The sequence below is a fragment of the Dermochelys coriacea genome, chromosome 8 (genome assembly GCF_009764565.3).
Source record: "Dermochelys coriacea isolate rDerCor1 chromosome 8, rDerCor1.pri.v4, whole genome shotgun sequence".
NCBI classification, from domain to species: Eukaryota; Metazoa; Chordata; order Testudines; family Dermochelyidae; genus Dermochelys; species Dermochelys coriacea.
The window spans coordinates 96,620,128-96,637,922 of NC_050075.1; the positions used below are offsets into that span (position 1 = coordinate 96,620,128).

At 41.2% G+C, this 17,795-nt stretch overlaps 1 protein-coding gene across 2 annotated transcripts in view; it reads left to right on the forward strand.

Moving 5' to 3' along the window:
- Positions 1–17,795, forward strand: part of GLIS1 (GLIS family zinc finger 1) — a 269,714-nt gene that overhangs the window by 51,573 nt on the left and 200,346 nt on the right. The gene's annotated exons all lie outside the window — the stretch shown is intronic.

Below are 17,795 nucleotides of genomic sequence, written 5' to 3' on the forward strand. Positions count from 1 at the left end.
GCATCTAGGTGTCTTAAAAACATGGGGCATGTTTGGAAAAGGAAATAAAAGCTTTGCCATGTCGTAGATGGGAGCTGCCTCAGGATTGTACCCCAGAATGGTTGCACAAGTATTCCAGGGAGGCCCCATGCGTCCTTTCTGGTAGAGGAAGAACCAAGCTGCTCTGTGTGTGCTCCCTGCTGGCTCAGCAATGACAATGGTTGTGGAATATTCTATTCACCTTCCTTCCCTTCTGGAAGAATAAAATGCTCGGCCTCTAATTCCTCTGCAGCAGGGTGTGAGTAACTCCCAGAGGCTTTGATGCAAGTTACTTGTATCCTGTGACAGGAGAATAGGTCCCATGGAGAATAGTTACTTGCTGTGAAGAAGCTGGATGAGGCCCCAAGAGAAGATGGTGGTGAGGGATGAGGCTTTGGAAGCTACAAAATCTGAAAGCAGGGAAGGATAGAGTGACGGTGAGAGGTGGGTTGCATGGGCCTGTAGTGGGGGGAGAAAGAGCAATGTACTTTTGGAGCATAGAGATGCAAGCTGAGCCTGAGAACCAGGAAGGGAAGCTGAAGCCAAAGAGCATCGCTGAGTGATCCAAACCCTGGGAGACCTGTCTACTCAGTGGAGCAGCAAGTCTGAAGTGCATTGTATTTATTTATTTTCATGTCACAATCCATTTAAATAAAATAAAAGCGCATTCTGATTACACTCTAAACAAGGATAGCTTCCCCTTCATTTTCGAGCTTGTTTTTGTCTGTGGTGCCAAGCAGAATTCTGGGCAACATTTTAGGGCAGTATGGAAATGAGCCTAGTTGGAGGATTTTCCCTCTTTGCTCATTCTCCCCCGCTTGCGGAAAGTGAGATTCAAGGAAAGGAGAGAATATTTGGATCCTTTGTAGCGGTTTATCATTTATGAAGCAGTTATGGTATATGGCACAGTACATTCAAGCCAGAGGCACTGAAATGGCCCACAGAATGTACTCTGAAGGAAACTGTGATGCCTGCAGAGGAGACTTCGTAGTATGGATGGAGTTAACTAAAGAGCAAAAATACTAGATAAGATAGCTCTTGGGAAGATGAGACTGTGAGCTGAGCTGAGTTGCAATGCATCTGACACCTCAGCACAATATGAAGTGCTTTGGGTCGTAAAGTTCTTGAATCTGATTATAAGATGCCGGTACAATAAGAAACTAAGGATTTGTTCTTGTTTGCATTGGAGTCAGTGGGAGTAGGAAAAGAGCCTATATCTCTAGGTCAGGGCTAGTAGGGAAGCTTGCGTTGTTGCTATTTCTGCTGTATTTGGTCTGTGGATGAACTGTCTTCAGACAAGTTAGTTAGTTACTAGGACCTGTCAGTCTCCAGGGTTCTGAATCCAGCACCTCTGAGCAGTGACAATTGGCACAACTGCCCTCCCTCTCTGATAAAATGTCCTAGACAGAGGACCTCAGTCACTGATCAGTGTGAAGTCTAAGAAACAAGAAGGAAAGGCAAGAATTTATGCTGTGAAAATGAGATGGATGCTATAGTTTTGTTGCATAAGGGCTGAGTAAATGGTTTTATGATTGAGGCCAAGTGACAAGGACTATATGTTCCTGGGGAGATTGCTGTTCTTTATCCTCCGCAAAGATACAGCACGAGCAAGTGCACTCTTGCTTTTAATTAGTGGCTTTTATTTTATCATTGCATCTTAACACCACTAGAGGGATTTTCACTCATGAAGCTCATTCAGCGCTGGTCTTCATTTCTCCAAAGGCTGCTGTTAGCTGTAGCTGATGTACAGGAGGTTCGTTTAGACATGTGGCTCATGTAACCTGCTCTTCTTTTTTTCATGACTGTATAGTAATTTAACCTATAGTAATATGAAAACAAATTAGGGCCAGCATTTTCAAAGGTGGATGCCTAAAGCTAGGCTCCTAAATCTATAGTTAGGCACCAAAATAAAGGGCTCAACATCTTGGAAAATGAATTTACTTTTGTAGGCTCCTAAATGTGAATTTAGATGTCTGATTTCCGGCATCCATGTTTGAAAATTGTGACCTGTATTATTACACACACAAATACAAAGGACTTAAAGGCAAAGGTCTGAGCCAAAGAAGCAGAAAGGCATCTACATTGTAAGTTTCTGCAAATGCCAGGGCACTTCACTTGTGATCTTCACTCTAGGTGAGTGCTAGAGTTATGTTATATTGTGCTGAATTAAGTATTGAGTCTTGATCCACCATTCAAAGGGGCGGAGTAGAGTTAATCCAGCATCTTTTGCATTTATTCCATTTTTATATATATTATATAAAGCAAAAATAGACAGCGAGGATAGGAGTCAAAGCAAAGAAGTAAAGATGAAGAGGCTGAGTCAGGGAGAGCAGGAAATGAGAAAACATGCCAGAGTGACTGTCCACACCTGGGATGAGGCCACGGTGGCAGGCGTTGTTTCAGAGATAAATTTCCTAACATGTGCTTGGGAAATCTCTCCCTAAGAGATTTAGGAGAACAAGTTCTGTTGACCGGCAGTGCAAATCAGTGGAGTGAGAGCAGAATTTGGCCATCTAAATGTAGTATGAAACAGTGCTCCCTAGTTCAAGTTAATAATAATAAAAAAAAATCTACTGATTTCACCCACATTAAATTGTTTTTTTTCTTTTTCTCCTTTGGAGGAAAATGAAGCGTGGGCGGGGGGAGGCGGACTCATCCGCTTGTTCAGAGTCAAAGTGAGCCCTTTTTTAAGATGGTCACTGTGATTAGAAAAGAAAATTATTTTCCTTATCTGAAATCTCAAAAAAATTCCAGAATTTCATCCTGCAGCCTTTTTGAATCCCTTCTGTAACCTAATGTCCCCTGTAGGCAGCAAGATTATGGTATTAGTGGAAAGCTTTGCTGTAAGACATCCCTGAGCATGCCAGCATGGAGTGTAATGCACACCAAGCCTCCTCACTCGTGAAGAAAAACATGTTTACAGAAACTGAAATGACTTCTTTGCTGTTTACTTCTAAGGAGAATGGCCTTGGGAATGCTACGAAGGGATTCCAGCTTTCGAGCAGTGACTGAAAGAGAGGGTAGAAAAAATTTCATTCTTCTTTTGAGACTCTGAGATGCCACATCAGGCAGAATGCCTACTAGATATAGAGGAATAGCCATGATCACTTAAACACAAGTTCATTCTTTAGACTCAGACAATGATACTGCTCGTGGCGTCATTCAAGCAAGAGGAAGACTTAGCAATGGGTGCTTCGTGCCGTCAGACAGTTGCAGTCAAGCAATCTTTGGTTTCTGTGGCTCTAAGTGTTTCATAACTGAATGGAAACTATGGAAAGATCTTCAGGGCAGGAAAGACATGGAAAATGGTAGCCCCACTTCTGTATTGGCCCAGACTAGATTCCTCTGGTAGCAATGTTGGGTGAGTTTGGATTGTTTTGGGTTAAATCTCTTCCAAAGGTGATGTTTAGGTCAAAAATGCCTTGCAGCCATCGCTAGGGTTGGTCAACTCTGGGCCAGCAATCTATAAGAAGTCTTCATGGAACCAGTGCCGAAATTCAGGACTTGGGATGAATAATATCTAGTTACAAAAGAGACGTTAGGTCACCATTTGACTGACGTTGTGTAGATCAGGGATATCCATCGCGTCGGGGGGGGGGCACTTATGGACCATCCGGCTCTACATTGTTGCCCATGAGATAACTGTGTTGAGAAGAAAACGTGCGTTTTATTACGAAGTGAAAATGTGTTTCCTGAGTTGCTCCCTATGATTTTTAAATGGAAATGTTTGAATTAGCCCCATTGTTATGGAGAGGAGATGGGCAACTACCTCCCCCTGCTTTGCCGGCAGCCCTAGGAGTAGCTCTGAGGTGAGCCTCTTTGCTCTAACTGAACAGTTAGCATTCCTTGCTTGCTGCATGTATGTTTCACAGCTCCCTCCACCTGTGCAGCAGATGGAGGAGACTGTAGGTCTGGCTGCCCCATGGCCTGATTCCTTGCAGGAGCCCCAGGGAGAGCAGGACGGGTGCTTGCTTCACTTTACTTGAGCCTAGGGAAATAAAGCAGCGATTGTGGCCCCTTGGCTTTTATGAAATATTATTTATTTGTGTGGTGGTATCACCTCGGGGCTCTAGTCATGGACCAAGATGCCACTGTGGTAGGTGCTGTACAGACACGTATGTTAGCCCTCAGGCTAAAAAGATTGGGGGGGTCCTGATGTAGCTGATGTGCCTGTTCCATACAGCGAGCTATCCTGCTGCTGGCTAATAATCCTAGAAGGCTCTCCAGGAACAGAGGAAATGGCCAAATATTTTATTCAGCATTACCATGGGAGTCAGAAACTTGCTGTCACTTTTATATTTACATCCCCTCGGTCTGCTTAGTGGTGTTTGGGGCTTGATTCTCCGCTCACTTCGACTGGTTTTACACCAATGTAACTCAATTGATTTCGGTGGCATTACTTCAGATTTAGACCAGCATATATGAGATCAGAATTAGACCTTCCAACGTTGGTTGTGTCAGCTCTGTCTCTGCTAGCACTGAGAACTGGTATGCACAGCACTGTCCAGGTAGCTCAGACGCTCTACAATATGTTGCAGAAGAGGTCCCATTTATTTATACTGATGTAGAGGCTAGGGCTGGTTCTTGATATAGCCTCTGGTTGCAGTGGGGAATAAGAGGAAATCAGCCATTCTTCTGTTGATTTATATTTCGGGATTCCGTTTTGGGGAGTTTATTGATTTCATTTTTCAGGGTTTATTTTAAAGATATGTGTAGATGTCCAAAACCCAGGGTTTTCGGGAGCTTTCTCTTTGACACTGTAACAAGATTTTTTTCATGTTCTTCCCAAATTCTTCTTTGTTTCAAACTGCACTACATAAAAGTGCAGTAGGGAACCTTTAGAGTATGTCTACAGTGTAATTAAAAACCCATGGCTGGCCCGTGTCAGCTGACTCAAGGTCATGGGGCTTGGGCTAACAGGCTGTTGAATTGCTCCAGCCTGAGCCCGAGCATTTACACCAGAGTTATTCCCCCACTTAGTAGTTCTGAATTCAATCTTTCCTTCCTAACTAAAGTAACTTGCACTTATCTTTGTTGAATTTCATTTATTTTACACCAATTCTCCAATTTGTCAAGGTAATTTTGAATTCTAATCCAGTCCTCCAAAATTCTTGCAACCTCTCTTGGCTTGGTGTCATCTGCAAATTTTATAAACATACTCTTCATTCCATTTTTCAAGTCATTAATGAAAATAGAGAATAGTACCAGACCCCCGTAGATGCACCCTCCCAGTTTGACAGCAAAGCATTGGTATGTACTCCTTGAGTTTAGTCTTTCAACCAGTTGTGCACCCACCTCATAATAATTTCTGCTGGACCATATTTCCCTAGTTTTCTTATGAGAATGTCATGTGGGACTGTGTCAAAAGACTTACTAAAATCAAGCTATATCACATCTACTGCTTCCCCATATCCACTAGGCCAGGCTGAGTTGTTTGTCTTTGACCCCAACATCTTTTGCAGTCATTGCTTTCTAGGATTCTGTAGGAATTTGTCCCAATATGCATGACCTTGCAATATTAAAATACATATTGCTTGCACATAGCATATCAACCAATCCACATCATTCTGTGTGACTACCTCCCTCATCATCATTTAAAATTTACTTTACCAATCTTTGTGTGATCTGAAAACGTTATCAGTTATGATTTTATGTTTTCTTCCAGGCCATTATTAATAAAACAGTATTAACAAGTATAGGGCCAAGAACCGATTCCTGCAGAAACCCACTAGAAACATACCTGCCTCGTGGCGATTACCTCTTTTACAATTTTATTTTTTACTTTTGATACCTATCAGTTATCCAGTTAGTCAATTTAATGGGTGCCAAGTGCCATATTGATTTTGTATCCTTCTAATTCCTGAGTCAAAATGTCATGCAGTAACAAGTCAAATGTCTTTACAAAATCCATGTGTTTTACATCAATACTTTAACCGTCATCAATTAAAATTATAATCTGATCAAAAATTATTTCAAGTTAGTTCAATAAGATCTATTTTCCACAAACGCATGCTAATTGATATTAATAATATTACCCTATTTTATTCTTTATTGAGTCCTGTATCAGCCATTATTATTTTGCCCAGAATCGATGTAAGGCTGACAGGCCTGTAATAACCAAAGTCATTCTATTTAACGCATTAAAATATTAGAATAGCATTAGCTTTCTTCTAGTCCTCTGGAATTCCCCCAGTATTCCAAGATTTATTTAAAAACAACATTAATGGACCAGAAAGTTTCTCAGCCAGCTCTTTTAAAACTCTTGGATGTTATCTGGATCTGCTGATTTTAAAAATGTCTAACTTTAATAGCTGTTGTTTAACATCCTCCTTAGTTACTGTTGGAATGGAAAGTATTTCATCATCATTGTGTGATTTGAATTCATCATCTGGGATTTTCCCAATGTAGTACAGAAATATTTATTGAATATTTCTGCCTTTTCTTGATTATTATCAACAGCTCCACTATTTCCATCTAGTAATAGACTAATACTGTTGTTAGAGTTCCTTTTGCTCCCAAGATACTTAAAAAACTCCTTCTAATTGTCCTTAATTCTGTTGGCCATAGATTTCTCCTTGTGTCTTTTTGCTTCCTTTAGCAATTTTCTTCGGTTTCTAGATTCTACTTCATATTCATTGCTATAAACTTAATATTTTTTCTTTGTTATATATATATTTTTATTGCTGCTTTCACTTCCCCTCTAAGGAGGCTGTTTTTTTATTTTTGTGTTTTTACTTCTGTCTTAATTGCTGCTTTTGGGGCATCTAGTTAAATGTTCTTAAACGGTTCCTTTATTATCATGATCATTTTTCTGTTTAATTTCTTCCTCCTAATTGTCTGGGCTCATAACTATTTTCAGCTTTGTGAAATTTGCCCTTTTAAAACACCATGTATATACATTTCTAGTTGTGACATCATTCTGTTTGCATATAACAGATGGAATCAAGTCATGATCATTGCACTTAAACAATCACGGACTTTTTGTTCTGTGAATAATTCCTCTTTACCAGGCAGGATGTGGTCTAATAGATATTTCCACCATGTTGAATGCAACACTTTTTGAGTTAGGAAATTGTCATCTATAATTTTTAGAAATTCAGAAGATGTTTTAGTCCTGGCAGCATGAGTGCCCCAGCATATGTCACTCAAACTGAAGTCTACAATGATGATACAGTTTTTCCTTTACACATTACAGACAGGTGCATAAGGAGCTGGTCATCCTGGTTCTCTGGTGAAATTTGGTGGTCTATAGCAGACACCAAGAAATAGCCCATCTTGTGCTGTGTCTGTTAGGACATTGATCCATAAGTATTGAGATTCTTGTGTGGTGTTCAAAATTCTAAGAAATAAAGTAGTGCTACATTGCAGCCTTCCAGCAAGAGTATTGTGTGTTTTTATCTAACTTCTCTCTGTGTGTGCTGTGAACATAAGAGACAAACATTACAGACAAAATGAAGAACTGACTGGGGAAGATTCTAAGCAGAACTCACAACTTTATCTTCCTAGCTGATGGTGAAATAATTGCCCCTACAAGGCTTCTAGCAAGATGCCAGAGGAGAAAGTGCCCTGTCAAGCAATAGTAATGGAATGTGTTTGTGTTGTGAATGTCCAGTCAGAACTGAGTAAGTTTATTTTGATTAGGAGTCTAGCACACAAAATATGTATTTTTTTACCAAGAATAAAAAAGAAGGTATGATTCATAAGAATATTAGACACCACTTACTGTAAGTATGTTTCCTTAAGGAGCTTTCTCAAGGGATTGTGCAGACTCTGTAGCTCTCTTTGGATTTGTTGGTAATATAATTTAATTCAAATCTTTCTTCTTTCTGCATCTGCATAGCACTCAGTATATTTCCCCATTCAAAAATAAATAACATTCTTCACATTTACAGCATTTTCTATCCAAAGCTCTCAAAGCGCTTTTTAAGAATTCCTGAATTTTGCTTCACCCCTGTGAAGTAGGCAAAGAAACTAAGGCACAGAGAAGCTAAGTGACTTGCCGAAGGCAACCCAGTGAGCAAGTGGCAGAGCCAGAAATAGCATCCAGATCTTTTGACGGCTATTCGTTAACCACAAAGACTCAGGATGTGGTATATAGAAAGCTATTGTATGGTGATCTCTGGTTGAACATTTTAACTTGGGTGAACAAGCACCTTTTGAAAAAAACAATCTGGGCTTGTGACCTTATTGTGACCAAGTAGAGGTAGTGTTTTAGGTGGTTAACTAGGAGATTTACAATCTGAACTTTTGGGTGATCGTGAGAAAGATACTTAACCTCTGTGGGCCTCAGTTTTCCCCATCTGTAGTAAAGAGGATAGCAATACCCTAATAACACCAAGTTATGCTGAGGCCATATAATTTGGTTTTTAAAACCTTCCATTATCTTTTATAGATTGTACTATATTTTAAATTGTTTAGCCAGTACCATAAGTGTCCTGGGATTGTGGGGGTACTTTTAAAATGTAATTACGATTTATGGTTTAATATTAAATTCAATGTTTTGCAAATTGCTTTGAGATCCATATACAAAAGGGGCTACATCAATGCAAAGTATTATGAACAATGCAGTAGCAGCTCAACATTCAAGTCTGCATGCACCTAAGAGCCATGTATAGTGGAAAAATACCTGGGCCAGATCTCCAGCTACACAGATTTACTCCTGCAGAGGATTTGACCCTTACTTCTTATTGTAGTAAAAGTACAATAAACTCCTGGAAATTGTTACTCTGTGGGACTGAAGCAAGTAAGGGGAAATAGTAATTTATCTGGTCATTGCTCTGCAATTGTAAGTGAAGCAAGTGAATGTCTGTATCAAAGGGTGGACTGAAAAGCTTGCCTTTTAAAGTATAGGTAGACTCAGCAATTTAAAGGTTGTATTTTGCTCCTGGTTACACAAGTGTAAAGCCAGGGAAAATCTGCTTAAGTCAATAACTTTACCTTTCCACTCATGCAACTGGGTGCATATGATTGCTCCAGGGCCTAAAATTCTTATGTAATCCAGATCTGGCTTGCAGAACTGCACCAGAGTTGGGGAGATACATACAGAGATGAGAAGGTGGGTGGAGGGGCAGGGGGAATCCTTCCCCAACCCCCCGGCAGTGGAGTAACTATAGAACCATTAACTGGCTTCTGCTCAATGCTAATGGCCGAAGTACTCTACTCATGGCCCTGATGCAGCTTCACATGGAGGATGGGATTGTGGCAGGATCTGGGCCGTGGCAGATCTCTCGATTTAGCCTTGCCCCTCTCCCTCCCACATCCTCTGCACATGGGGTGCACCTGGTTCACCCCCACCATCCAGACACCTTTCTACTCCTCACACAGAGGATTCACTCTGGTTCTCCTGCATAGGGACCCTCTACAGCCCTGGGTGGGAAGGTGCTGGATTTGTCTCTTTAGGATCTGTGGGTGAATGTGAAAATTGTAAATAAATAGTTGTTACAATAGAATAACTGAAAATCAATCAAGATTAGGAAGCCAGAGTAGCTCTACTGACTTCAACAGAGTGCCCAGCGCCAATCAGGATTGGGTCCCTCCTTCTTCACTAACCTGTCAATACGTTTAGAGTTCTTCATTTCCAGTTCCAGCTGATGTCATTATCACCCAGTATAGGCAGGGACTGTAGCTTAGTGCTCTTGCTGTATGTGTTAGAGTTTCAGCAGGGAAAATGCAAACCCTTGACTCAGCCTTTGGTTGGAAAGTGATTTACAGTATCTTTTTGAAAGCATATGCAGGAGGAGTGTGTTTTCTTCTGAATAAAGTGAGTGATAGGAGATATTAATGCCACCTGACTTTGCAGTGCATCTTTCCCACAAGCTTTATCCCCAAATACTTTATAGGGTTATGTTACAGAGCTAGATAATAAACAGCAGAAGCAGAGAGCGTAGTTAATTTGCAAATCTAGAGATAGAAAAGACCTAGTAGACCTTCCAGTCCTCTCCATGCCAATGCAGGATTGTTCCATAGTGCAGATTTACTAGTGATTGACCCAGTTGAATCTAATGTGGGAGCAGTGGAGTTTCCACCACTTTCCTTAGGGAGACTGTTCTGTAGCCAGATAGATTTCATTATCATCCTTTGCTTTCTTGTTTTCAGCCTAAATTCTCCCTTTCTTAATTTCATCCTGTTATACAGTTATAACCTCCCCCCTTCCTTAGAATGGCTGCTGTCCAGTGTTCTGCCTACCATTGACTATCTGTGTCTCCCATGATTGCTCCCCAGGTCTATTAGCTTCCATGTTTCCGAGCTGAATCTCATTTAGTTGTTTTCAGCCAGTTTTTCTAAGCTCTCTAAGCCCCCTTTCTATTATTTCTCTGCCTTCCTGAAATAATTTTTCTTCCTGTATCCGTTCTGAGGACAGAGCTGTCTGAGCCTCAGACTGCTTCAGTGATGGGAGGTGAGTGACTGGGTGACCAAGCCACAAAAACCTGTTCTGACTATTTCCGAAGAGTCACTGGGAGTGAGGGAGAGGGGAGAGAGTTAAAGTTGAGAGAAAACTGGGACGAAGAGTGTGGGAGACAGATACACAGAGAAGGGAGGAGAGGAGAGGGGGAGTCATCTGGGGTCAAAAGTACAGCACACTAGTGTGTCACAGCAATGGCAACCTACTTCATGCTCAGAGGCCAAAGCTCTTTGTGGTAAGCAGATGTGTGACTCACGGGCTGTGCTGACTCTCACAAAGTCTGCATTAGGCTCGGGCTGTCCCAGTGGGCTCTTTGGGAGTCCATCATATTGACACACAGCTGCAGCGCGTCTGGGTGGAGGGGTGAGCTTCATCCCTCATTCCTGTGCCAGTGTGAGCTGTGGAAGCAGTGCTCTAGAACCTCGGGTCAGGGGAGGGCTGGGCAGAGAGTGCCTGCCGTGGCTCTTGAGTGACTCCCATCAGTCAACCCAAAAGCAGAATGGAGTGTCATTGGAGGGAGCTGCAGTTGGAGGGATGGGTTATGGCTCTTCTGGGCCATGGAGGAGAATAGGGAGAAATGGAACTCCCCTAAGGATTCTCCATTCCTCCCAAAACATCTCAAGTTTGATTTTTCTATTTATGCTTGAGGGGCAATGACCATCAGTTTCTGAAAAGCCCCTCAACAGTTATAGCTCCACTTCTTTTTATCATAGGCACCAATGTACAAGAGGCAGCATGGTTGTCCAGTGAAGAAAGCACTAGACTGGGAATCAGGAGATCTGGATCCTGTTTCTGATTCTGCCACTGACCTGCTTTGTGACCTTGGGCAAGTCACTTTCCTTCTCTATGCTTCCGTTTCCTCTCCCACCATCTGCCTGTCTTATCTAGTTAGATGGCAAGCTCTTCAGGGCAGGGGCTGTCTCTCCTTAGGTGTCTGTACTGCACCTATCACAAAGGGCTCTGATTGCAGTTTGGGCCATTAGGCTGTACTGTAATGTAATGTGTAAGCCAAATCATGCAATTGTTGAATGATTCATTGCAGAACCAAATAACACAACATGTTTGGGGGTATAAATTGCTTTCCCACTACTTCTACCTACTATTTACAGCATGGCAATAAAAGGGTGAAAGAGTACTGACATTGTGCCAATATTTAATATGGGTAAACAGTGATGACCGGGTAATTCTAGGCCATTAGCCTGACATCAATCCCAGGCAAAATAATGGAAAAACTGATACGAGATTCAGTTAATTAAGAATTAAAGGATGGAAATATACTTAATGCCAGACAGTATGGTTTTATGGAACATTGGTCTTGTCAAACAAACCAGATTTCATTGTTTGAAATTACAGGTTTTGGTAAAGGTAATTATAGATTAATATGCTTCAACATTTGTAAGGTGTTTGACTTAGTACCACATGACATTCTCATTAAAAAATTAGCACTATGCAATATCAGTAAAGCACACATTAAATGGCTTGAAGTCTGACTGACAGATCTCAAAGTGCAATTGTTAATGGGAGTGTTTCTAGTGGGATTCTGCAAGAATTGGTACCTAGATCTGATGCGATTCAACATTTTTAAAATATAAAATTACTGCTGCTCATAGAATCATAGAACTGGAAGGGACCTAGAGTGGTCATCTAGTCCAGTCCCCTGCACTCAAGGCAGCACTAAGTATTATCTAGACCATCCCTGGCAGATGTTTGTCTAACCTGCTCTTAAAAATCTCCAATGAAGGAGATTCCACAACCGCCCTAGGCAATTTATTCTAGTGCTTAACCATCCTGACAGTTAGGAAGTTTTTCCCAATGTCCAACCTAAATCTCCCTTGCTGCAATTTTAGCCCATTGCTTCTTATCCTGTCCTCAGAGGTTAAGAAAAACAATTTTTCTTCCTCCTCCTTGCAACAACCTTTTACATACTTGAAAATTGTTATCATGTCCCCTCTCAGTCTTCTCTTTTCCAGACTAAACAAACCCAATTTTTTCAGTCTTCCCTCATAGGTCATGTTTTCTAGACCTTTAATCATTTTTTTTCTCTGGACTCTCTCCAATTTGTCCAAATCCTGCCTGAAATGTGGCACCCAGAACTGGACACAATACTAGTAGAGCGGAAGAATTACTTCTTGCGTCCTGCTTACAACACTCCTGCTAATACATCCCAGAAGGATGTTTGCTTTTTTTTTTTTTTTTTTTTTTTTGCAACAGCGTTACACTGTTGACTCTCATTTAGCTTGTGGTCCACTATGACCCCCAGATCCCTTTCTGCAGTACTCTTTTCTAGGCAATCATTTCCCATTTTGTATGTGTGCAACTGATTGGTCCTTCCTAAGTGGAGTACTTTGCATTTTTCTGTATTGAATTTTATCCTATTTACTTCAGACCATTTCTCCAGTTTCTCCAGATCATTTTGAATTTTAATCCTATCCTCCAAAGCACTTGCAACCCCTCCCAGCTTGGTATCGTCTGCAAACTTTATAAGTGTACTCTGTAGGCCATTTTCTAAATCATTGATGAAGATCTTGAACAGAACCAGACCCAGAACTGATCCCTGATGGACCCCACTCGTTATGCCCTTCCACCTTGACTGTGAACCACTGATAACTACTCTCTGGGAATGGTTTTTCCAACCAGTTTTGCACCCACTTTATAGTAGCTCCATCTAGGTTGCATTTCTCTCGTTTGTTGGAGAATATCATGCGAGACAGTATCAGAAGCTTTACTAAAATCAAGATATACCATGTCTACTGCTTCCCCCCATCCACAAGGCTTGTTACCCTATCAGAGAAAGCTATCAGGTTGGTTTGACACAATTTGTTTTTAACAAATCCATGCTGACTGTTACATATCACCTTATTATCTTCTAGATGTTTACAAATTGATTGCTTAATTATTTGCTCCATTATCTTTCCGCGTACAGAAGTTATGCTGTCTGGTCTGTAATTCCCCGGGTTGTCCTTATTTCCCTTTTTATAGATGGGCACTATATTTGCCCTCTTCCAGTCTTCTGGAATCTCTCCCGTCTTCCATGACTTCTCAAAGATAATAGTTAATGGCTCAGATATCTCCTCAGTCAGCTTCTTGAGTATTCCAGAATGCATTTCATCAGGCCCTGGTGACTTGAAGACATCTAATTTGTCCATATAATTTTCAACTTGTTCTTTCCCTATTTCTGCCTCTTCTGATCCTACTTCATTTTCACTGACATTCACTACGTTAGACATCCAATCACCACCAACCTTCTTGGTGAAAACCAAAACAAAGAAGTCATTAAGCATCTCTGCCATTTCCACATTTTATGTTATTTTCCCCTCCCTCTCCACCATTGAGTAATGGGCCTATCCTGTCCTTGGTCTTCCTCTTGCTTCTAATGTATTTGTGGAATGTTTCCTTGTTACCCTTTATGTCTCTAGCTATCAAATATGCAACTGTGATGTACAGATTGGTTGGTGGTGGATCAGGATGAGGGTGGGGCAATGACAGAGCGCGATCTGGATTGCTTGGGTGCTTGGGCCCATTCAAGCAAAATGCATTTCAATACAGCCGAATGCAAGGTCATGCATCTAGGAACAAGAAATGCAGGCCTATAGAATGGAGTACTCTATTGCAGAAGCAGTAAGTCACTCTAAAAAAGATTTAGGGGGTATAATGGACCAGCAACTCAAAATAAGCTGCCAGTGTGATGCTGTGGCAAAAAGGTTAATGTGATCCTTAGATGCATAAACAGAGGAGTGGTGAATAGGAGTAGGGGAGTAATTTGACTTCTGCATGCTGCGTTAGTATATAGATACTGGAATACTGTGTTCAGTTCTAGTGCCCGTGTTTTTAAAAGGATGTTGAAAAATTGAAGAGGGTGCAGAAAAGTGCCATAAAAATGATTTGAGGACTGGAGAAAATGCCTGACAGTGAGAGCCTTAAAGAGTGCAGTCCGTTTAGCTTATCAAAAAGTCGACCGAGAGGTGACTTGGATTATAGTGTACAAGGGTAACTGGGTAGAAATGTAATGGCCTGCGATACACAAGAGGTCAGACCTTCTGTCCTTAAAGTATATGCAGTACTTACAGCAGTACATAAAGTTGTCATCTCCGAGTCAGAACCAGAATGATCTAGCAAGGATAAAAAACAGATATTAAGTTCCATTCCTGATATCTTCATAACGTCCACCGTCAGACTTGTAAAAGCTGCAGCTTTCTGTATCATCTTCCAAAGGGCTTCATCCACGTTGCATTGAAGTCAGTGTGAGTTTTTCCATTGACTTATGCAGAAAAGAGATCGGGTCCACATGGCATCATTTTTGCTCACAGAACAATGCCCTTTAGATATCATGCTCTTGAACATTCACTTCTAGGGACCAAAATTGATTTGCATTAAGTGAATCGTCGCCTTTGTCATACACAAGCAAACCCTACAAGTGTCATTTCAGATCAAGTACCCACTTTTCTCTGCTTGATTTTAGAATTAATGCTTGATTCTGATCTCATGCTGGTGTACCTCAGGAACCACTACGGTGAATCTCATGGAGCACCACTTGTGTAAATCTAAAGGGGAGGTCAGAATTGGACCCCTATTGTTTTCTACATCTTAGCCATCACAAACACATTTTAATTGCTTCTTCATATTTTTGGATGTCAGTTTCTTCATTGACTTTCAGGGAGTTCTGCCTGGACTTCGATCTTGAAGAATTGCGGGGAGGAGGGAGGGAGGAAGCTTGCCCGCCAGGCAGATTTCCCCCCCCCCCCAGCTCTATTAAAAAATATCTGGAGATAAATAAAAAGAAGTATTCCTAGCCTGAGTACATGAGTTACTGTTACTCATAAAAATGCAAAAATCTGGTGCCTAACTTAGCTAAAGCTGACTTTGGGCAGTCTTCGTTGAAGCACCGTACTAGTCATTTACATAATCTCTGAGCGGCATTGTATCTCTCTTTGCTTAAAGAAAGTCTGCTAACTCCTTTCTGTATGCAGGATCTGAACCGTCTGTGCTGCCACCTGCTTCCCAGTGACTTGTGGAAGAAGATACCAGATTTTGAAGGAGATTTATATATTTGTTTGGCGAAAACTCTTTGCAGCCTTGAAATCGTCAGGGTGTTTGTTTTTCCTGTGATGCACACATAACTCTTGTGAATGGCAATGAGATTTACAGGTGTACAGCGGGGTAGGGATGGGGGAGCCCTAGTGGGTCAGTACAGCATGTAAAGTGATTACCAAATTTCTGTTGGTTAGCACATTGCTATGTGCACAACACACACAATAGCAGGAGGGAGACAGACAGTACAACAAAAGCTAATGTGAATTACTTTACCTTTTTATATTGCTTTAACAGAAAGAAATGGTGTGTGTATACAATATGAAAGAGACAGAATAATTTGCTTGTAGAATCATAATCTATTATGATTACACTTTTTAGGAGATTTCTTCCCCATTCCCCATAGAATCCAATCTAGATTAGGCCAAAATCAGTTGTACCAGAGATACATTTGGCCTATTTTATTTTCCAGAGCATATGGGCACACAAGAGAAAGGAGGAGGAGGATGGTCCATAGTTTAGGGCACTAGCCTATGACATGGGAGAGCAAAGTACCTAATATAGACAGAGAGCACTGGGAGAGGTTGTTTTAGACTCTGTGTAGGAGAGGCAGCATACATCTGGACAAACCATTCACAGTGAACCTTGCAGCTGGACAGGTTAGCCCTTTTTTCTCTTGATGAATTGTCCATGACCAGGCTTTGATTGTTACTGCTTCATCTGAATTTCTTCTATAAGTGTTTTATGGGATCATATTTCAGTCTGTGGAGCTTGTTTGCAAACTAATTGTTTCAACTGTGTCTTCCACTACTTACTGGTCTTGGTAAGTCATGTGATACTATTTCTGATTCTTGATTGATTAGCAGAAACTTCATAAATGGGGGGGCAAGTACCTCCCAGCTGACTAGCAAATAACCATGTTGGCCTTGCCCCCACAAGAATCTGTGTATCCATACTGAGAGAACTTGAAAAGCAATTCAGAGCTTCCTCTTCACCCAGCTCTAAGGCAGAGTGAGGGGCAATGGGATACCTATCTGATCTACTAGAATGGCACTCTGCTGGCCTGTCTGCCTGATGGCACACGAAGGCTTTCTGACTGCATCCTGTCATTTGAACTTTATGTTGGATGTTCAGCAAAGTGGCAACTGCTCATACTTTAGTGAATCAGGCTCCAAGTTTCTCAGCTGTGAACATATAGTCACTCTTTTCAGAGTGAAGGGCTGATTCCTTTCGGCACATCCATGTGGCAGTTTGGAGTGAGTCTCCACGAGATGCCAAAACTCCACCTGCATGTACCATGTGGTTACTTCCTTTTCTGATTGAGGCGTTCAGACCATACCCTGACTTCCACAGCTGCTAAAGCATGGGAAGACTGGCACCATGACCATGTAAAAATAAGAAAATTACAAGAATACTGATTGTATCTTTCACATCTGGCTTTCTGATACCATAAAAATAATTATCACAGCAGCCTTGTTAATAACAGCAAACAAATTAATGCATGGTCAACTCCATTGCTAAATCGCACTAGCCATGAACTTACCATCCACCTAGAAGGGCATTCCTCCAATGTCAGAACCATCTACGGATTCCTTTAACCTATTTTTTAACCACATAAGGTTTAATTGTTGCAAATGGAATACTTGTTCTACAGAAGTCTCATAAATCTGCAGTCTGTCTTCCCGGTAATCAATCACAGACTGTGAATTGCATGAGGAAAAATCTATAAGATATGTTCTTCATGTCTAGTACGTTGGGTTATTTTCATGTCTTGTGGTTTGAATTTGGCCACTGTCATTTTAGAGGAATTTCCTGCCATCTGCGTTCAATTGAATTTTCTCACAGATTTGGGCTTGCTTGTAAATACTGGGATCTGGCAAAAGGAGAATCTTTGTTCTTCAGGGGCATTTTCAAAAACTGTTAACATGGTGTTGGCAATGTGCTCAGTTAGGAAAGAGGCAGAAGATGGGAAAAGGTGTAAATCCCCCCTCCTATCAATAGCTGATGATTTCTCTAGTGAGTGAAAACACCTAATACTTCCGTTAGTGATAGTTTTCTTTTCCCCTCTCCCCTAAGTTGGAGCTATCATGCTATTTTATATTTCACTTATTAGCCAGGTGTTGGTCTTGTATATGTGTGATGCAGTATTTGGGCAACAAACTGAACAGCCCAAGTGTTGCAACTAATTCCTAGGAGGATGTCATTGTAATGTACCAAATAGGTCAGGAGTCTATTTACTACCATCTGTAATTTTGTGTGTTGCCTGCTGGGTTTGCATTGCAAGTTAATATCCTAAAAGTGAACATTAGCGCTAGTGGATTTGTGGAATCAAATGTTCCTTGAGAAA